This window comes from Aquarana catesbeiana, linkage group LG05 (genome assembly GCF_042186555.1).
Source record: "Aquarana catesbeiana isolate 2022-GZ linkage group LG05, ASM4218655v1, whole genome shotgun sequence".
Lineage (NCBI taxonomy): Eukaryota > Metazoa > Chordata > Amphibia > Anura > Ranidae > Aquarana > Aquarana catesbeiana.
In genome coordinates this window covers 294,321,749-294,345,328 of record NC_133328.1, presented here as the reverse complement: position 1 = coordinate 294,345,328, position 23,580 = coordinate 294,321,749, and the positions used below count along the sequence as shown (strand labels likewise).

The window sequence follows — 23,580 nt, the reverse complement described above, 5'->3', positions numbered from 1 at the left end:
AGGTCGCGAACCCAGGGTCCCCCAGCTCACACCCCAGTAGGTAACACAAGGATAGGGATAGTAAAGGAATAAGCCAAGGTCAGGGCCACAAGCAGACAAGGACAAAAGAGTACACGCCAAGGTTCAGGGTCACAGGCAAACAGGGATAGTCAGGGACACGCCAAAAGGTCAGGGTCACGAGCAGACAGGAATAGTATAGAACACGCCAAGGTCAGTAACAGAAATAAACGTAGCACACACGGCAGGCAGGAACAGGAAGCCATACACACAGAGGTTGATCAGCAGGGCTGACCTACAGTGCAGAGGTTAATATAGAGTTCTCTGATAGGAGCTGGGGTGGAGCCATGCTAGAGGAGAGTTAATAAAAGCAGTCAGGTGAGAGACAGCTGGTCTTTGGAGATGAACACATGGAGACAGGTAAGCTAACAAACAAACTCTATTGCATAACCATGACACTCATCCTCTGTCAAGCAGAGTCCCTTGCAGTTGCCAGAGTGGATAAACCTGCCTCCTTGTCCACATCTATTCCTGCCATAGCCTCAACATCAGCCATGGAGGAGTCAGCTGAGTTATTTAACCACAGCATCAGCCACTTGCACCTTGATGATGCCCAGCCATTACTGAATTCAGATGTTGGTTCTGAGGTTGAGGATGACAGGAACATGAGCCTACAGAAAGGGGAGAACACTGGTAGACAAATTGGCATTCATGTTCCCCCAGCTGCAGCGTATTGCCTAGTTGTCTCCAGTGGTAATGATGATGAAGATGGAGGAGATGGAGATGATGTTTATAAGATACAGGAAATGGGACTTTAAAGGTGCCAATAGAAAAAACAATATGTGTTTAATTACAAATAATTTTATTAATTTAACATTTTTTTTTTTTTTTGAATTTGCATTCAGTATTTAGCTATAAATTCATACACGGTTACAGCCACTTTTACTCAACTTGTTTCACTCAGCAAGAGCTTCTTCGGGAGATTTTTAGTGCTGCATGAAGTTTAATACTGTAAAGAGATTATATAATATTACCAATCATAGATAACATTAAAACATCATTACAAATTCAGTTTCAGTAATAATGATAAAATGATAAATTATAAATTTTACACACCGAGAGAAAGAAATGTTTTCTTTGAAAAGCCAGTGGCGTGCAAGACACACCCAAAAACTTCCACCCGGTGCCAAAAAAAAGTGCACACACATAAAGAGTGAAACATAAAAACATGCAACGGGTGTTTACACTGATCCTCCACTAGGGAAGGACCTTACCCTGATCGCCCGGGGCGTTAGGCTCCAGACAGGGACTGAGGTACTTCACTTGGGTCCATCTAGCCGAAACCAGACAGACCCCCGTTCTCTGGAAGGTCTGCCGAAACAGACCCACCCAAGTACTAGGTGGGACTCCCCCGAAGAGAGACCCCATGAGAGAGGGTGAACCAAGCCAAAAGACCTATTATCCACCCCCTCCCAAGACTTTCAGAGTAGGCCCGAGGACCCACACCCTACTCATCACACAGTGACAAATGTGTATACACATCAAACAAAAAAATACAAAAAAGTAACAAACAATCAGTAAAAAGAAAGTGGGGAGAAGGAAGGTGGGAGAGTGAAAAGTGACCATTGTGTAATACAATGGCCGGCCCTTCGGCCAGGAATAAAAATTTCCCCTGGTCCTAGCCAAAAGGCTTGGCCCTAGAGGCAGGTGTGAAAAAAGTGTGTATGGTGAAGTGACCTTGGTGCCAACACTCAAAGTTCCCCCTTAAGACTTGTGAGATTATGGCACCCCTGAACTGCCACATCAGGGGCACATTCACCACAGGCATTTCTCTCAACCCTGACCGACAGCCCAGACCGATGCAGCCCCCCAGCCAGGAAGGTATCAGAACATCATGAGAGCCACATAGGGAGACCAAATGGCAAAATCTCCCCATGGGTCCCAGTGCTCCCACCTAATTATATTCGGCAGGCTTTCCCAACCAAAAAACTGAAAGGGGCAGAAACCACACAAATCTAGGCCAGAAGGCCAGGGACCCGACCCATTAGCCAGACCCAGTGGTTCTCCATCCCCATCAGAAGGCTTCCCTTTCAGCTACGAACTGCTCCAGGTCACCTTTACTCCAGCAGGTTTTGCATAGCAACCACAATCCCTTCTCCACTTCGCCATAGATGAGGGACGGAAGCAAGCGCCACCTCCTGGAAACTGATAAGAACAGATACTACACTTGATCTTAGCCAAAAGGCCGAGAACATCATTACAAATTCAGTTTCAGTAATAATGATAAAATGATAAGTTTTACATTTCAAAAAATCATCAAATTATTGTCAGGCTGAGAGAAAAAAATTTTATGTATATTATACCTGGTAGTCTAAAAATAGTTCTCAAAATAACTAGATCAGTCTTCTAAAATGTAGGTCAAGGCACTCTATTGCAACCATAGGGAGAGAAGACTTCCTATAAACTGTATAGAAATCAAAATACATTCAGTTGATTAAGGATTTCATAATATTTAATAATCTGCTGTTTAATTTCTACATAGTATTCAGGAATTTACCTTGTTTATTGGAGTATAGGAATCTGACCAAAAAATTCCCTCTTTTCATTAGAAAAGAGAAATGGATGTGGAAAGTGAGGAGCCAGTTAGCAGGCTGAATTCTCCTGATTAATAGGGAGCTAACCTCCTAAAGCGGAAAAATATATCCAGCAGCGGGATGTCCCACTATTGTGTAGATTTGCTGGCTATAAGACAGTATTCCAACAGGGTGTCCTACAAAAAAAGGAAGACATCAAAAAGAGGGGGGATTTGATTTAAAACTTATGTAGAAGCCTACGTATTAAATGCCATATGCAAATTTATCACAGACTCACTCTGACCGACGGGCCAGGCAAACAACCCGTCCCCATCAGGAGCTATAGAAAGCCTGTCTGGTGCTGACATGTCAGCCCCATCACAGTGGCAGTAGCGGTTCATCCGCACAGGCAAAGTCAATATTATTTAAGTTATTTAATTATACTTACAAGCCTTCAATAGGAAGCAGGATGATAGTTGGTAAGGAGGAAGAGAGGAGACTTACAACCTCTCTCTCACATATCCTCCATCAGAAATTTCTTCTCTCCCTGTCCCGCCGGCATCTAACATCATCAGCGTGGCACAGACGTGTAACGCATGTCAATGCACATGCGTAACTCCAGTACAATGGATGTGAAGTCTGCCGCTGATCGCGTTGACGCACATTGCCATTTTGGAAAATCCACTACCCTTACTGCGCTTAGGGGATGGACTGAAAACTTTCAGAATGCTTCCCAGCATCACCGGGCTAGTGAAGGGGAGTGCAACAAAACGGAAGGTAGATGCACTTTGCTTGTTGCACTGATGACAATACCCCTTACGCAAGCATCAGATGACACTTTAGGGCTCCAGTTGTAGGCTGCTTTGTCAAGCATACCATAAACAAGTGCGAGTTACCAGTGCCCAGACCCAGTGGCCTGATTCTATTTTGTCTAGCTGGTATTGTGTTTGTATCAAAGGACTCCTTATAGGGCGTTGTCCCTGATTGTTTCAGGGGAGGAAATTTCTTTCATCTCGGTCTGAAAGGTACAACAATAAAAGTTAAGTGCAGTGCAAAAGTCAATATTCACATAATAATCAAAATTGAAATTCAAAAAAATAATGATGAGAAGTCAACTGTTTATTGTTAGCTATATTAGCTTAAGCAGATTTTGAATCTGTCAATTGGAGTGGATTAAACATTTAGTGAAGGACATTATGGAAGTTGAAAACGATTTACAGAAATGGCTTATAACTTAAAGCCCAATTTAATCCTGGAGGTTTTAATGCTGACAGACTGTGGATCCAGCGGGCTTCCCGCTGGAGCCACAGTCTATCATCGTCCCCTCCTCTTTTATTTAATGGCAAAAAGTCCAGAGTATAGAAATGCATTTTGGACAAGTCAAATTTATGGAATAAATCTCTCCCACATAAAATGCTCCACAGTTGCATAATGTAAACCACCCCTATAGACTGGCAAATGGCCGAAAATAGATGTCCATTTGGCAATGTGAGTTCCTGGGCTCCAAAAATGAATCTTAAAAAATTGCATTTTACACAGGGGAAAGTTGCCTTGGGTTTGTTCTTGGGTGTTGTTTTTGGTTGATAGTGACTATAAACCAGACCGTCCCTCATTGACCTAGATCTTCTAAACATTATTTCAGGATAGCTTTTGAGATGTTTAGATATAGTCTCATCGACCATTAAAAGATACCAATATTTTTTCATTACTTCTCTGATTTGTTTATGTTGGCTTGAGAAGCGGGTAATTTAAATAATAATAAATCTATTGTATGGGCTACGTGTTTTTTCACGTTCTGAAATGAAACCCTGCACAACCCAAACCCCCACCTCATGGGAAATAGAGTTGTAGAGGGCCTCCACATCAATTGCGACCAACCAAGCTCCCTTGGGGACATGCATCCCATCAAGGGTTTTTAGAAGGTCCATGGTGTCTTGTATATATGATGTTAGTGCTTCCACATGGGGACGGAGATAATCATCCACAATCTGGCTGGCAGCCTCCCTAAGACATACATTGCCAGAGACAATGGGTCACCCAGGGGGAAGAGTCATACTCTTGTGAATATTAGGAAAAGCATAAAATGTTGGAATTTTTGTAAATTCAGTGTTTATAAATTCCCAGGTTTTTTGTTCAATTTGTTATGATATGCTGAGCCTATTAGCTTCCTAAAACAAATGATTATATTATTTACAAACCCCACAGATACCTTCCTATACCAGCTTTTATTGTTGAGAAGATCACAGCCTCATATTGGGTGTGATCCATTACCATCAGGTTGCCCCCCTTGTCGGAGGGCTTGATGATTACATTGGAATTTTCTTGCAAGGAGCGAATCGCTTCCTGCTGTCCAGAGGTAAAATTGGAACAGGACAATCCTTTCCATTTATTGTTCTGGATTTCATTTGTAACATGTTTGGTGAATGCCCAAATATTTGGGTTGGCTTGAAGAGCCAGAAATGCTCTGGATTTGGATTTATATTCCCTGGCAAAGGAAAGAGTTGGAAAGAGTTGGAAAGAGTTAGGGTGGCACAGTGGTGTAGTGGGTAGCACTCTCACCTAGCAGTAAAATGGGTCGCTGGTTCGAATCCCAACCTCAACACTACCTGCCTGGAGTTTGCATGTTCTCCCTGTGCCTGCGTGGGTTTCCTCGGGTTTCCTCCCACACTCCAAAGACATGCTGGTAGGTTAATTGGCTTCTGTCCAAAATTGGCCCTGGTATATGGGTGTGAGTTGGGGACCTTGGAATGTGGGCTCCTTGAGGGTAGGGACTGATGTGGGTGTGCGATGTAAGTGTGGAGTACTGCATAATTTGACGGTGATATATGGGTACCTTGAATAAAAATAATAATAATAGATGAGCATCTTAATGAGACACAATGTACAGGGATAGGGACAATTGTAGACACGCACCCACACATACTCAGGTTTAACTGGATGGACTGGGTTCTTTATTCAACCTTACCAACTATAACTATCTGCAGGAGGGAGAGGAGGAGGAGGGATACCCACTGACTGAGACTGGTTTACCTCCTGAATAGAGGATTCATTCTTGTCTGTGTGACCCTCCTCCCATAACTCCATTAGGTCATCTAGAACTTTTAGATCATTTATTGTGATTTCATCCCAAAGGGGATTCTCAAAAGATGGGGACGAAACCTGCGATTGCTTCTTTTCAAAAAAGACTTTGAACATTTATTTAGGTGAAAATAAATTGATATCCTTAATTAACTCGAATTGATCTATTTTTTGAGTTGGACAGATTGTCAAGCCTCAGCTTAACACCTGAATTTGTTCATTCGTGAGAGAGCAAGATGATAAATTAATTACTTTGAGCTGTTTTTTGTCAATGGGTTGTTGTGAATAGCTTGTTCCATGTTGAGTACTTTTTTGGGGTCTAGTGCCTGTTGGGAAAAAATTGGTGCCGGAAGTAAATCTGTCTGGCATGTGTGACTTACCTGATTTAAGGTGCTAGTGGAAGGTGTTGTGGAAGTGCTTAACGATGGAGTTCCCCCCGACTGCCCTGAGGAACCCATCGATTGTCAGGTGGAAGATTTGACTTGTGTTAAACATCGACCCGTAGTGGGAGTGTGCTTCAGTGCAGATAATTGTGTGTTTTCTAAATCTTGTTTACGTTTTTGGGGACCTTGTGTTTTACCTGTGAGCATGCGATCGTGAGCCTGTGACGAAGACATGGAAGAGTATGATGAATTATAAGACTCGTCAGGATCATTACGGGGTTCTTTTGTACCCGACTTTTTGTTGTTCCATCTTTTGTTTTTTGCATGAATCCAGTTATAAGCTGTATGGTTGTCATAGGCTAATTTGTCACGCATAAACTTTTTTTTCTTTCGTTTTTAAAATCTCAGCAACAAAAGTTTCTAAATCATTTTTTAGAGTTTGTTCCCGTGAACTAAATAGTGCATCTAGCTCTAGGGAATATTGTCGACATAACAGGTTCATCAACTGGACAGAACAAGTTTGTAGGTTGTCTTCCCAGTTGGACCTAAAATCTGGTTCTATTTTATTAAAATTGGGGAATATTTGTATTCTCAAACCCCATGGGGATCCTCAATATATTTGGTGAAGTACCATTTATTCCAGTAAATTCTGGAGTTTTTTTCCAACATCCGTTGGAGCCAGAGGAAGAACCTCTCCATGGAAAGACCACCACTATCTGCATTCTGGGATCAATAGATTTTGTCCATCAATCTACTGACTGCATTACAACAATAACCTACCATGTTTAAAGGGACCAACTATAACCAGTAAAAACCAACTGGACCATACATACAAATTTGACTGTGCAATGCTAGACTCCTACATACATAAATGTTAATTTATCAAACCTACAAATCAATAAGTTTTTTTTTTTGTTTATTCAGTACCCCCAATGTTTGGGTGGGTACACCCTGTTAGAAAGAGAAGAAGAGAATTTGGGGTACTGAGAAACCAAAAGGCACCACATCCCGATATGCAAAAAAGTTTATAAGATACAGGAAATGGGACTTTAAAGGTGCCAATAGAAAAAACAATATATTTTTAATTAGAAATAATTTTATTAATTCAACAATATATTTAAAAAAAAATTTGCATTCAGTACAGCCACTTTTACTCAACATGTTTCTTCAGGAGATTTTTAGTGCTGCATGAAGACAGGTTTAATATCTGCTTTAGCTAATATAGCTAACAATAAACAATTGGTTTCTTCTTATTTTTTTGAATTTCAATTTTGATTATTATTTGAATATTGACTTTTGCACTGCATTTAACTTTTATTGTTGTATCTTTCAGACCGAGATGAAAGAAATTTCCTTCCCTGAAACAATCAGGGACAAGGCCCTATAAGGAGTCCTTTGATACAAACACAATACCAACTAGAAAAAATAGAATCAGGCCACTGGGTCTGGGCACTGGCAACCATATGGATGCCCTGGGCACTTGTTTGTGGGATGCTTGACCAATCAGCCCACAACTGGAGCCCTAAAGTGTCATCTGACGCTTGCGTAAGGGGTATGGTCATCAGTGCAATGAACGAAGTGCATCTGCCTTCCGTGTTGTTGCACTCCCCTTCACTAGCCCAGTAACGCTGGAAGGCATTCCAAAAGTTTTCAGTCCATCCCCTAAGCGCAGTAAGGGCAGTGGATTTTCCAAAATGTCGATGTGCGTCACCACGATCAGCATCAGACGTCACATCGATTGTGCCGGAGTCACGCACGCGCTTTGACACACATTACACGTCTATGCCCCGCTGATGATGTCAGATGCCGGCGGGACGGGGAGAGAAGAAATGCATGATGTTCAGCCATCAATTTTTGACGGAGGATTTGTGAGAGAGAGGTTGTAAGCCTCCTCTCTCCCTCATTATCAACTATCTTCCTGCTTCCTATTGAAGGCTTGTAAGTATAATTAAATAACCTAAATAATATTGACTTTACCTGTGCGGATAAACTGCTACTGCCACTGCGATGGGGCTGACATGTCAGCACCAGACAGGCTTTCTATAGCTCCTGATGGGGACGGGTTGTTTGCCTGGCCCGTCGGTCAGAGTGAGTCTGTGATAAATTTGCATATGGCATTTAATACGTAGGCTTCTACATAAGTTTTAAATCAAATCCCCCCTCTTTTTGATGTCTTCCTTTTTTTGTAGGACACCCTGTTGGAATACTGTCTTTTAGCCAGCAAATCTACACAATAGTGGGACATCCCGCTGCTGGATATATTTTTCCGCTTTAGGAAGTTAGCTCCCTATTAATCAGGAGAATTCACTCTGCTAACTGGCTCCTCACTTTCCACATCCATTTCTCTTTTCTAATAAAAAGAGGGCATTTTTTGGTCAGATTCCTATACTCCAATAAACAAGGTAAATTCCTGAATACTATGTGGTAATTAAACAGCAGATTATTAAATATCATGAAATCCTTAATCAACTGAATTTATTTTGATTTATATACAGTTTATAGGAAGCTTCTCTCCCTATGATTGCAATAGAGTGCCTTGACCTACATTTTGGAAGATTGATCTAGTTATTTTGAGAGTCATTTTGAGAACTATTTTTAGACTACCAGGTATATATTATATACATAATATTTCTTTCTCTTGGCCTGACAATAATTTGATGATTTTTTAAAATGTAAAATTTATCATTTTATCATTATTACTGAAACTAAATTTGTAATGATGTTTTAATGTTATCTATGATTGGTAATATTATATATTCTCTTTACAGTATTAAACTTCATGCAGCACTAAAAATCTCATGAAGAAGCTCTTGCTGAGCAAAACCCATTGAGTAAAAGTGGCTGTAGTAGTGTATGAATTTATAACTAAATACTGAATGCAACTTTAAAAAAGAATATATTGTTAAATTAATAAAATTATTTGTAATTAAAAACATATTGTTTTTACTATTGGCACCTTAAAAGTCCCATTTCCTGTATCTTATAAACTTTTTCACATATCGGGATGTGGTGCCTTTTGGTTTCTCAGTACCCCAAATCCTCTTCTTCTCGAGATGATGATGATGAGGTCACTGATGCGACTTGGGTGCCAGATAGAGCAGAGGAGGAAATTGAAGGTGAGGCAACACAACCCCAAGGAAAGAGTAGAGAGCAGCCACCCTATGTCATCACATTTTGAAGCTGTTATCTCCCGGGCCCACTCCCTAAAGCTCAGCTGTCTGGGCCTTTTTCAGCACTTCTGCAGCAGATCACACTGTTGATATCTGCAAACTGTGTCTCAGGCACATCAAACGTGGCAAAAACACCAGCCATTTGGGTACCACATGCTTAACAAGGCATTTAACGTCTAAGCAACCACTAAGCCCGTTGGCAAGAGCACCTGAATGCCAAACAAAAGGGGCACAAATCTGTCCCTCCTCCTCCTTAACCACTTCAGTCTGCCCCTGCTATACTGAGTCATTACATCTCAGCAGCCTCCACTGACAGGGATGATGGTATAGCACAGGGTGTCCCAGGTCCTAGCAGCACATTTTCCAGCAGCACACCACCAGCTGTAAACTGTAGCCGGCAAATTTCTCTGCGCCATCTGCTGCAGTGGAAAAAAAGATACAGTCCCTGCCACCCACATGCCCAGCGTCTAAATGCAAGCTTGTCAAAGCTGTTAGCTCTCCAACTTCTGTCTTTCAGCCTGGTGGATTCTGCCCCCTTCCGTGAATTTGCACAATGTGCTGTACCACAATGGCAGGTTCCCAGTCGCTACTACTTTTCACGTAAGGCCGTTCCATCTCTCTACCATCACATGGAAGGGAATCTTCTGGCATTGCTGGGCAAGGCAGTCAGCCGTAAAATCCACCTTACTGCTGACACGTGGTCCAGCAAGCATGGGCAGGGACGATATATTTTGTTTACAGCACAATGGGTAATGCTGCTTGCAACTCGAAAGGATGCAGGACAGGGCTTGGTGCTGCAGTTTGTTGTGCCTCCACGTCTCCATACAGCTGGTGGTGATGATGCCAGACCTGTGAGCTTTACCTCCTCCTCCTCCGCCACCTCCATGCCCTCCTCTGCAGAATTGTCCTATGAACATCAGGTACCCCCTAAGCGTTCAAAGGGCTATTCCATGAGTCAGGCTAAAAGGTGCCATGCAGTGCTTCAGCTGGTGTGTTTAAGGGACAGGAACCACACCGGAGCAGAGATTCTTGCAGCTATGCAGGGACAGGCCCAGAGATGGTTCACACCACGCCAGCTGGAGCCAGGAATTGTGGTGTGCGATAATGGCTCAAACCTCCTGTCCGCCCCTACACAGGGAAAGTTGACACGTGTGCCATGCCTGGCACATGTCCTCAATTTGGTGGTGCAGCATTTCCTAAACACATACCCAGGGTTGCAAGATGTGCTAAAGCTGGCCAGAAGAGTCTGTAGCCATTTCAGGCCAATGCTCACGGGAATTCCACCTGCGCGTAAACCGCCTGATTTGTGACATGCCCACCAGGTGGAACTTGACTTTGGCGATACTGCAGAGGCTATACATGCAGCAGAGGGCCATCAATGAGTACCTGTACAGCACGACGACAGGCTCAGGCCGCCTCTGCTTTTTTCCCCATGCCAATGGCTTATCATTAAGGATGCATGCACTGTATTGTCACCATTTGAGGAGGCCACAAGGATGATGATCTTTTAAAGTGCATGCATCAGTGACACAATCTCTGTTGTGTTCCTGCTGGAGCAGACTCTGCATGGCATTATGGACAGGGCACTGGAGGCAGAGCAGCAGGAGGAAGAGGAGGACTTCCTTTCCTCTCAAGGCCCACTTTATCCAGACACCATCATTCCTATGTCACAGAACACACAGGAGGAGAGAGGGGAGGAAGATGAGGAGAATGATTCTGGCACTTTCATAGACTTCGAAGAAGAGGAAGACATGCATCAATCTGTAAGCGATGACTTTGCAACCCCAGGGCCCTTGGGAGTAGTACGTGGCTGGGAAGAGGAAGTTCCAGATGCTGTCATCCTGAGTTACCCCGAGGAGTCTGCTTCTCAAGCCTCGGCAAATTTGAGGCGCATGGGCAAACTCATGCTTCAAAGCCTGCAAAAGGACCCAAGAATATGTGGCATAAAGGAGAAGGATGATTACTGGTTGGCAACCCTCCATGACCACCATTATAAAGGGAAGGTCTCAGAACTCATCCCATCCCCACAGAGAGTGCAGAAGGTAAAATCTCTTGAGGACACGTTAAAGAGGATTTTATTGAACATTTTTCCTGACTCCAGTAGGTTACAGTGTTGTGGAAAATGTAGTTTTGAGTCTTCTGTTGGTCAAGAGAGGAGCATTGGAGAAGGCGTCCGCCTAAGTGAGGCATTTCGTAATTTGTTTAGTCCTCGCCGCCCGGGGCTGTCAGCTTCCACATCCCATCGGCAACGTCTGCATCACATGGTGGATGATTATCTTCGGGCCAAAACAGAGATGGAGAGCTTTCCAACTGACGATCCACTGACTTACTGGGTCATGAGATTAGATTATCTTCCCAAAGTCCACAAAGACACGGTCATCCCACTGGGGAGACCTGTTATTAGTGGTTTGTACTCCGTTACTTCTCGGATAGGGAAATATATAACAAAAATCCAGTGGTACCACCTTTATCGCTATTGATAGATTTACACCACATTGGTGAGGGAGTGTTGCTAGGAGAGAGATCTCACGGATGGAGACCCGCTGATGATTTAAAAGGTTATATTCTTTTTGGATTAAATGTTGATTGGGACGTAAATAGTTTCATCAACAATGGTTGAATAATGTTTTTATCATTTTAGATCATTTTATCATTTTAGATAAATTCATTTTACTTGTTTTGGTTTTAGGTTAATATTTTTTTTTGTTGCAGTTTGTATTATTGTCCCCCAGAGGGAAGAGTTCTATCACTAGTCAGATGTTTTACCCATTAATTTAGTATTCCATTATTTTGTTTTTATTATTATTGGTTAGAGGTTTGTTTTAACATTCCAGGTGTCTTTGGGGGCCTCCAGCAATGTCACATTGCTTTTCTTAAGCCATTTTCTGTATGTGTAACAAGTATATAGGACATCGCCTGTACTTCCTGTTTTTTTCTATTATGTACTGAGATTGTCCTTGATTTTCGGGTGGTGGAGCACAAGCACAGTCATGTGATGCATTCCAACCACCTATTTTCCAGTTGACACGATATCCTGGAGGGTCCTACTTCCGTTTTTTGCATCCTTCGAAAATTATCTTCCAGTGGTGTTGCGCTCCAACTACTCACTTCTGGCTGATGCCTCACTTTGGAGAGCATTATTTCTGGTTTTCACATCATCCGTGAATTATATAAATAGGCGTGCTTGTGTCATAAGGCCACACCTCTGATGATATCCATTAGGATGAAACATGTCAGGCGGGCAGAGAAACAAGCACGCTAAGAGCCATGGCCATTTTTTACCTTGATTTTCTTTTTTACTTGGATGTTCATTTTCATGTACCTTGATGTAAGTGCACCCTTATAAACCTTTTAAACTTACTGTACGGGCTTCACTATATGCTGCTTTTTTCCTCCATTGGTGACGTTATCCTCATGATTGGGAGAGATCCTTTTGATTGCTGGATGTACTGGCTATTTGGAAGTATGTGAGCAATGTCAGATGCAAGCTCTACTATATGATTAAGCCATACCATATCAATAGACCAGAGAGCGGAGAGGGGAGCTGGGACCATTGCAGAGGGGTAATACATGCCTGATTCATACTGATTTCTGGTAAGGAGATTGGATATACACGTGGTGTGCCCCTTTTTACACACTGAAGTTGGTGAAGGGATTTCATCTTTCCGTCCTTCTGATAGACTGTTTACTAATTCAGATCAGCACCGCATGTAGACTTTTATATTTATTAATATTTGCTTATCAACAAATTGTGCTGGCTGCTTGTTTTTAGGATCATTATCACTGCACAGTAGTGTGGATAACCTTTTGTTTTTATTACTACCATCTGAGTACTGGTCACCAGCCCCAGAGTACCTGTCACCAGCATCAGAGTACCTGTCACCAGCATTAGAGTACCTGTCAACAGCCCCAGAGTACCTGTCACCAGCATCAGAGTACCTGTCATCAGCCCCAGAGTACCTGTCACCAACATCAGAGTACCTGTCACCATACCCAGAGTGGAAAAAGAGAAGAGAGTGCGCAAACAGAAACACCTATATATGAATGTGAAAGTGATACTGTGCATACAAAGCGATAACTTTGTAGCGCATGTGTTGAATTCCATCAAAAAAGCAACCTTCAAAGTGAAAAAATGAAGAGATATATAAGAATATATTAGACCTTATTAAAAAAGTCCATGTAATGATATATGAAAAATAAAAAGTTCATATGTTGCTCTCTAAAATCCAAAGAAGCATCAGATCTTCAGTCCGACATTCTGATGTAATATGTAATAACACAAACTGCTTACCAGATATGTAGGATCTCATATGATAGAGGTCGAAAGCGCCTCTGCATTAGCCTGCCGGCAGACCCGCAATCCACCTGTGGTGTTCTCACACAAAGGAATTATCCACTTGCTGCAGACGAACCATCAGAGGGGAAAGAAGAAAAAAATTTTTATTTTCAAAAGAATGACACAAGCTTTACAACCAAAAAAGCACAGCGATAAGAAACAGATAGAAACAGGCCTCCTCAAGCCAGTCGGCTGTTCAGCGTGATGACGTCACAGGATTATGCTCTACCCGACGTGTTTCCCCATAGAAGGCATCAACTGGGAATGGAGATCAGCTTAGAACTCCATTCTGTGCTTTTTTGGTTGTAAAGCTTGTGTCATCCGTTTGAAAATAAAAAGATTTTTTCTTGGAACATACTACACCATGAAGCCCTCTTCTGTTCCCTACTAAATGAGACTTTCTAGATCCTTACCACTCTGAAGAGCGATGGACTTCTTTAACCACTTAACAACCGGCCCATAGCCAAATGACGGCTAAAGGGCAGTTGTTTAACTCTGGGAGGACGTCCAGGGACGTCCTCCCAGAATTCTGCTCTTGCGCGCCCCCTAGGGCGCGCACTCGAGAGCATCCGTGACCGCCAGGTCCAGAGGACCCGGCGCATCACAGATCCCGGTAAATGGCCGCTGATCGCGGCCGTTTACCATGTGATCGCTCTGTCAAATGACGGAGCGATCACATGTAAACAAACCGGCGTCATCTGATGACGCCGGTTCCTCTCCTCCCCTCTGTGTACCGATCGGTACACTGTGAGCGGAGAGGGGGCTGGATGGATGGCTGCAGCGTTGTGGGCTGCATGTGTAGTGCCCACAGCGCTGCACAGAGACATCCAGCCATCCATCCATCCATGCTCAGCCATCCCCACTACTCTGCATGCCCTGCAATGCTCTGCAATGCCCTCTGCAATGCCCCACAGTACTCTGGTATGCCCCACAATACCCCTGCAATACTCTGCCATACCCTGCAATACCCCTGCAATACTCTGCCATACCCTGCAATACCCCGCAATACTCTGCCATACCCTGCAATACCCCGCCATACTCTGCCATACCCTGGAATACCCCGCAATACTCTGCCATACCCTGGAATACCCCGCAATACTCTGCCATACCCTGGAATACCCCGCAATACTCTGCCATACCCTGGAATACCCCGCAATACTCTGCCATACCCTGGAATACCCCGCAATACTCTGCCATACCCTGGAATACCCCGCAATACTCTGCCATACCCTGGAATACCCCGCAATACTCTGCCATACCCCACAATACCCCGCAATACTTTGCCATACCCTGGAATACCCCGCAATACTCTGCCATACCCTGGAATACCCCGCAATACTCTGCCATACCCCGCAATACCCTGCCATACCCTGCAATACCCTGAAATACCCCGCAATACTCTGCCATACCCCGCAATATCCCGCAATACTCTGCCATACCCCGCAATACCCAGCCATACTCAGTGATACCCAGCCATACTCTGCAATACTCAGTGATACCCAGCCATACTCTGCAATACTCAGTGATACCCAGCCATACTCTGCCATACCCAGCCATGCTCTGCAATACCCCGCAAAAATCTGCAATACTCTGCCATAACCCGCAATACTCTGCAATACCCCGCAATACCCAGCCATACTCTGCAATACTCGGTGATACCCAGCCATACTCTGCCATACCCAGTCATACTCTGCCATACCCAGTCATACTCTGCCATACCCAGTCATACTCGGCGATACTCTGCAATACCCAGCCATACTCGGCCATGCTCAGCCATACCCGGCCATGCTCAACCATACCCAGCCTCTGTATGTGGCCAGGCTGTGGAAGTCCCACACATGTGGTATCGACGTACTCAGGAGGAGTAGAAGAATCTATTTTGGGGTGTCATTTTTGATATGTACATACTATGTGTTAGAAATATTGTATAAATGGACAACTTTGTGTTAAAAAAAAAAAAAAGCGTTTTAACCACTTTCGGCCTTCCGTCATACGACATCCTTGAGTTTGTGCGGGGATATCTGAATGATGGGTGCAGCTACAGGCATCATTCAGATATCATCTTTTTCAGCCGGCGATTCCCTACACCATAAGAATGATCATAGCGGCTGTTACACTGCTTGATCGTTCTTACGGGAGGCGAGAGGGGACGTCCCCCCTCTCGCTGCCCTCCGGTGCTTCTACCGACTCACCGCTACGATCGAAGCCAGGATCTTTTTTTTTTTTTTTTTTTTTTTTAATTTCAGGCACAGCCTAGAGGTGAGATTTGGGGTCTTATTGACCCCATATCTCTCTGTAAAGAGGACCTGTCATGCCATATTCCTATTACAAGGGATGTTTACATTCTTTGTAATAGGAATAAAAGTGATCAAAAAATTTTTTTTTTTGGAAAAAAGTGTCAAACTAAAATAAATAAAGTAAAATGAACAATAAAAAAAAATAAAACATTTTTTAAAGCGCCCCTGTCCGTGTGCTCGCATGCAGAAGCGATTGCATACGTAAGTCCCGCCCACATATGAAAACGGTGTTCAAACCACACATGTGAGGTATCGCTGCGATCGGTAGAGTGAGAGCAATAATTTTGGCCCTAGACCTCCTCTTTAACTCAAAATTTGTAACCAGTAAAAAATTTTAAAGCGTCGCCTATGGGGATTTTTAAGTGGCGAAGTTTGACGCCATTCCACAAGCGTGTGCAATTTTGAAAGGTGACATGTTAGGTATCTATTTACTCGGCGTAACTTCATCTTTCATATTATGCAAAAACATTGGGCTAACCTTACTGTTTTGTTTTTTTTTTTTAAAGCAAAAAACATTTTTTTTTCCAAAAAAAAGCGTTCGAAAAATTGCTGCGCAAATATCGTGCGAGATAAAAAGTTGCAATGACCGCTATTGTATTCTCTAGGGTCTTTGCTAAAAAAACATATATAATGTTTTGGGGTTCTATGTAATTTTCTAGCAAATAAATGATGATTTTTACATGTAGGAGAGAAATGTCAGAATTGGCATGGGTGCTCCAGAATGCCTGAAGGTGCTCCCCTGCATGTTGGGCCTCTGTATGTGGCCACGCTGTGTAAAAGTCTCACACATGTGGTATCGCCATACTCAGGAGTAATAGCAGAATGTGTTTTGGGGTGTAATTTGTGGTATGCATATGCTGTGTGTGAGAAATAACCTGCTAATATGACAATTTTGTGAAAAAAAAAGAAAAAAAAAAAACTTGATTTTGCAAAGAATTATGGGAAAAAATGACAACTTCAAAAAACTCACCATGCATCTTTCTAAATACATTGGAATGTCTTCTTTCCAAAAAGGGGTCATTTGGGGGGTATTTGTACTTTTCTGGCATGTTAGGGTCTCAAGAAATGAGATAGGCCGTCAGTACTTCAGGTGTGATCAATTTTCAGATATTGGCACCATAGCTTGTGGACGCTATAACTTTCACAAAGACCAAATAATATACACTAATTTGGGTTATTTTTACCAAAGATATGTAGCGGTATAAATTTTGGCCAAAATATATGAAGAAAAATTACTAATTTTCAAAATTTTATAACAGAAACGAAGAAAAATTAATTTTTTTACAGATTTTTCGGTCTTTTTTCTTTTATAGCGCAAAAAATAAAGAACCCAGCGGTGATTAAATACCACAAAAAGAAAGGTCTATTTGTGTGAAAAAAAGGACAAAAAATTCATATAGATACAGTGTTGCATGACTGAGTAATTGTCATTCAAATTGTGAGAGCACCAAAAGCTGAAAATTGGTCTGGTTATTAAGGGGGTTTAAGTGCCCAGTGGTCAAGTGGTTAATAAGGTCTAATATATTCTTATATATCTCTTAATTTTTTCACTTTGAAGGTTGCTTTTGATATATACATTTTTTGACGGAATTCAACACATGCTCTACAAAGACCACTTTGTATGCACAGTATCACTTTTACATTCATATATAGGTGTTTCTGTTTGCACATTCTCTTCTCTTTTTCCATTTATCCAAAGCTTTTAGTATTTAAGCTATTGGAACTGCCGCATTCAGTCACATCAATTTGTGTATATATATATATATATATATTCACCTTTTTGGTTAGCTGGTTAGCGCAAATAATCTCCCGTTCTTTACACCAGCCCCAGAGTACCTGCCACCAGCATCAGAGTACCTATCACAAGCCACAGAATACCTGTCAACAGCCCCAGAGTACCTGTCACCAGCAACAGATTACCTGTCACCAGCCCATCAGAGTACCTGTCACCAGCATCTGAGTATCTGTGATAGGTAGGAATGAAATTAGATGTGTAATTTATGCTCCTAGAATGCCTGATGGTTCTTTCTGCATGTTGGGCCTCTCTATGTGGCTAAGCTGTGAAAAATTCTCACACATGTGGTATCGCCATACTCAGGAGGAGTAGCAGAATGTATTTTGGGGTGTAATTGGAAGTATGCTTATGCTGTGTGCGAGAAAAAACTTGTTATTATGACAATTTTGTGTAAAAAATAAATAAAATTAATTTCTTAATTTTCCTAAGGATTGTGGGAAAAAATTACAACTTCAAAAAACTCACAATCCCTCTTACTAAATGCCTTGGAATATCTACTTTCCAAAAAGGAGTCATTTGGGGGGTATTTGTACTGTCCTGACATTTCAGGGCCTCAAGAAATTACAGGCCATCAGTACATCAGGTGTGATCAATTTTTAATGATTTGCACCATAGCTTGTACTTGTACACAGACCAAATAATATACACTAATTTGGGATATTTTTACCAAAGATACGTAGCAGTATAAATTGTTGTTTTTTTACTTATATAGCAAAAATAAAAAAAAACAAGTGGTGATTTTATACCACCAAAAGAAAGCTTTATTTGTGTGAAAAAATAATAGAAATTTTGTTTGGAAACAAGTGTTGCATGACTGAGTAATTGTCATTCAAAGTGTGAGAGGGCTGAAAGCTGAAAACTGGTCACGTGGCGTCAGGGGGGGCGGGGGTCACCCGTTTACATCAACGAGTGGCCTCAGCTATATAACAGCTGTCATCGAGAAGAAGCATCACTCGGTGGGATCCTCCCACCTCCCATGGAGGCGGAGGTGTTGCAGCTTTTTTTTTTCTTTTCTCAGCTAGTCGGGTGGCATGATAGAAGATGAATGGGCATCGCTGGACATTTTTTTAAAAATCTTTTGATAAAGGACTTGTCCCTAAGTGTCTCCTGTCTTTTTTACTATTTTTGACATTTATTTTTGTGAAATGGTAGGGGTACCCGTTACCAAGTCACATAGGATGGGAGACCGGATCTGGGGGTCCCCTTGTTAAAGGGGGCTTTCAGATTCCCATAAGCCCCCTGCTTGCATACCCTAACAACCACCGGGCAAGGGTTGTGGGGATGAGACTCTTGTCCCCATCAACATGGGGGACAAGGTGCTTAGGAGGCTATTTTAAAACACCCTCCCCATGTTGAGGGCATGTGGCCTGGTACGGTTCAGGAGGGGGGCACTCTCTCATCTCCCCCTCATTTCCTGCGGCCTGCCAGGTTGCGTGCTTGGATAAGGGTCTGGTATGGATTTTGGGAGGCTCCTACGCCATTTTTAAAAAATTTTGGCACAGGGCTCCCCTTAAAATTCATACCAGACCTGAAGGGTCTTGTAAGGATTTTGGGGGGACCCTTACGCCATTTTTTTTCTTTAACATTTGGCGCAGGGTTCCCCTTAATTTCAATACCAGACCTGAAGGGCCTGGTATGGATTTTTGGGGGACTCCCACGCAATTTTTTTTTAAATTTTTGGTTCGGGGTTCCCCCTAATATTCATACCAGACCCAAAGGGCCTGGTAATAGACTGGGGGGCAACCCATGCCTTTTTTTTTTAATGAATTTCATCTATATTGCCGAGACCCGACAATTCATTACAGTTTTGAATGAATTTTTTTCCTTTAGAAATGTCATTTTGCTGTGGTACTGTTCTAAACATGGGAAAACTACGCCACTTTACAGGCATGCTATAGACACCCCTCAGGTACGATATTTATTATTAAAATCACTGCTCCCGAAAAAACAGCCATTTTTAAAACTTTTTTTTGCATTGATGCATGTCCCCTGGGGCAGGACCCTGGTCCCCAAACACTTTTTATGACAATAACTTGCATATAAGCCTTTAAAATTAGCACTTTTGGTTTTTTCATGTCCCATAGACTTTAACAGTGTTATGTGGCTTTTGAATTTACCACAAACACCCCATATTGTTCGGTGTTCGCCGAACGCCCGAACAACCAAAGTTCGGCCTGAACTTATGCTTTTGCTGAACTATTCGCCCATCCCTAGTGATTACCTCCGGGGCACCTCTGTCTGTTTAAGCAGAACTAAATCCAAATTTTAAAATCTTACAGGTAGGCGGGCTATTTATAGTAGAAGACGCACACAGTAGTGTGAACCTAGCCTTAAAGATACAAGTTATTTCACAACTGGAATTAGTGTTATAAGCAGACCTCAAGGAAAACAGTTAAATTCATGGTTGATATACATTCTACATTTTTATCTGTTTCAGAGGTCAATATTCTGCTTAATGTTGATTTTTCTGATTCAAAATTCAACAAGAAGACTGCAGGTGTAGATATTACACAGAAAGTTGAACTACTGAACCAGTTTGAGATGACATACATGTCCCCAGGCTGTGGTCATACAAGAACCTGCATCTTTTGTCAGACCAGACTGAACCCAGGTCATCACTCTCTGGTCTTTCTTCCACACTGTGGCTCTGGTGGTGGAGTTGTGGCAGGAGAAGGAGGATGGTCCAACTCACACAGGTGGGTTTTGTGTGTGATTTCGCCCCTCGCCCCCTTAGTTAGTGTTTGGTAAAAAAGGTCCTCACACATGAGGCGTTGACCCTCCTGCATGTCCTTCAGTTTTGTGGCAGCCATGCAGGCAAAGGCCTCTTCAGTAGTGGGTAAGGCTCTGAGGGACGCAGAAGCCTCTTGTATCAGCCTGAGTGCTGAATCCTGCACGTTACTCCCCTTTCTGGGTATTTTGGTTGGAAGGTGGAGGGGAGGGACCTGTGATTCTGTCAGGCTCCTACTGGGCCCCGCCTTCTCCTGGCTGCCACTTAGCCCCACCTCCTCCTGGCTGCCACTTACCCCCGCCTCCTCCTGTGTGCCACATTCCAGAGCCTGGTCCTGGCTGAGGTCTTCCTGTGTATGAAAAAGGTACATAGTTTTAGTTTTTTCATCAATCACACACAATTTTCACCTCGTGACTGTTGCAAATTGAATGTTAACAAATATAAAAGATTATCATTCTGAGCCCAGCATTTTTCATTCTTGTCCCAATTATTTTTGCCCACTACTGTCTATTGATATGTAAAACACTTTCTTAAATCAGCAATTAGTGATCAATAATAAAATCTAGTAAACATCATTTATTTATTGACCAGAAATCTGTAGAAGAATGCTATACCTGGCTTTAGCTGGGCTCCTCCACTTCTTCCTGGCTGGAAGTCCCAGGTTGGACTTTGGAAGCCTCAGCTGGGGTGGAAGATAGGTTGGAAGGAAGAGTGGAAGGAAGGGTTGAGAGGCATTCCCTGACTCCGATCTGGTCTGACAGAAATCGCAGTCTCTCATAGTACCACAGCCTGGGGACATAAACATCATCTGCTGCAGCTCCGGATCTCTGGGAATCCGTGACCTTCTTGCTTTCCCTAAGTTAAGTGCTCCTCAGGCCACCAATTTTGGCTTTTAAATAGGGGATGGTTGCCGTGGGGACCACCGGCTTCACCAACTCCAGCAGTTTCTCCAGCGCTGCCTGCCTCTTCTGTTTATGCTTATAATGAGGATGTTTCACCTGCCACAGACAGGGCAGACACAACAAGACACAACACAAGACAAACTCTAATGTCAGGCGAAACTCTCCTAATCTTGTTATAATATAGGCTCACAGATCGTACGTACTATGCACGCGTGTTACGCTTTATATACACTGCGCATGTGTGAAACTCCGCCCACCCCTGATGTTCTTTCTAGTCTATTTCCCGCCCCTTCTCGTTCGGCGCAGTGGGGGAAGAGCACATGGCGGAGACACACCAAGTGCGTGCTAATTACAGCAACGAGGAGGAGGAGGAGGAAAGCCCGGAGCCAGAAACGTCTTTATCCCGGAAGAGACGATTTAAGGCATCAAATATGTCCTTTGCAGAGATGTTGGAGATGGTGGACATCCTGAAGAAGGCTGACTATGACGGGAAGTATGGACCTTACCCCAACCCCAATGTCAGAAAGGCCAAGATCATAGTGAAAGTGGTCAAAAGTCTGCAGAAGAATTTCGGGGTACGACGATCCAAGGATCAACTGAGAAAGTGGTGGTCTGACCACAAATTAAGGGAGCATGAGCAGTACAGAAGGATCAGGAGAGTGCTGCAAAAAAGTAAGTAGTTGTCCTGTGTTCCTATTCTTTATTTTTCTAACGTTCGTGCTGCTCAATGTGCTTTTCTTCACTGTTGTACAGTTTAAAATGGCAACCTTCATATTCATGGGCACATTATTCATTCGTATGAAACATTGTTCGTTCAGCATAGAAAACACCATGTTTTGGACATATGCATTTGAATACATTTTTGCTAGCCTACTTCTCGTCAAATAATTTTGGTGTCTAGATAGGTTGGTAACTAGAATGAAACGCAAACTAGATTCTGTGTAAGGAGAGGACAATCAGCAGCTGTTTACACATCTGGACACACGAGCACTAGTGTGGGACACCAGAACATCCTTTTTATTAGGGGGCCCCACACAGGTGCTCCAGTGTATACTATAGGCGTGTCTTCATCTGTGAAGCTTGTACAAAACAGGTAAGTATTCAAGCTTGACAAAGTGACCAAAATATTTCTTCATCTTGGAACTCTACCAAAACAGACAATTGTACCCTACTTCCAAGCAATGTTTCAGATTCCTATTTCTGTCATCAAATATCTGTGTGCTAAGTATACCTATTTTTTTTTTACATAGGGGAGAAAAGACTCGGAGGACACCCCTCATCCAAGGAGACCACAGACCCCCCACCTCATGAAGAAGTGGAAATCCAATAAAGTCAACAGGAGGAGGAGGAAGGAGACGTGGTGGAAATAGTCACCACAACAGGTGAGTGTCTGCGACCACAGGCTCAGGTAAGAGATGGATGGTGGCATATTTATAATACATGGTGTTTTTGTTTTTATAGGTGATCGTGATGTTGTGGATGAAGGACATTTCACCAGTGAGAGTGCACAGATCCTGATCAGGGAGATCATGGGGTGTAATAGGGACTTGGAAAACATCCAGAAAAACATCAATGATGTTAAAAACAAAATGAAGAACATCATTGTTGTTTTAGGGAGAGTTTAAAACACCTTAAAATCCCTTACTTTTTTGTGTTTTTTTTAATTGAAAATTTTGTCAGATTTTTGGACATATTCGAGAAAAGCCAAATTTTGAAGATGCACACAGTGTGTCATCATGTGCTATCTGCCATCACGGGAGATCAATGTAGGCGTTTTAGGGGTGCAACCCCTTCCTCAATAATAAAGTAGCTGTGAGGAAGAGGTTGCCCCCCAAAACACATCCCTTGATCCCCCGTGATGGCAGATAGCACATGTTGACATTCAGCAATTTGTGTGCATCTTCAAAATTTGGCTTTTCCAGGGGTGACTTCACCCCATCTGAACGCAATATCAAACACAGTTTATGAATACTCATGTCTGATATTGCCTTCAATTTCTACAAAAGTTGAACTTTGTAAGTTCCAGATTTGTGTCTTTATTGTTTGTTTGAAACATGCCTGTTTTACCTTAAATGGACATTTCTACTTGTATTAATGTGACCAAAAAAATTGTTATACAACAAACATGCTGGTTTGTTTTAAAAACCTTTTATAAATGCACATGTGATTGTGCTGGTATTAAGAAGATTGATACTCAAGAATGTGTGGATTATTGTTTCAATGCTCCTAAAATTTTAGTTTTGGTAAAATTGGTGTTTTCAATGACAATGGGGGTTATTTCCTAAGGGCAAATCCACTTTGCACTACAAGTGCAGTTCCAG

General features: G+C 42.6%; 1 pseudogene; it reads right to left on the bottom strand.

The window, feature by feature from the left end:
- Nucleotides 1–2,121: 2,121 nt before the first annotated feature.
- LOC141146476 (U2 spliceosomal RNA) lies at nt 2,122–2,254 on the bottom strand (annotated as a pseudogene).
- Nucleotides 2,255–23,580: the final 21,326 nt, after the last annotated feature.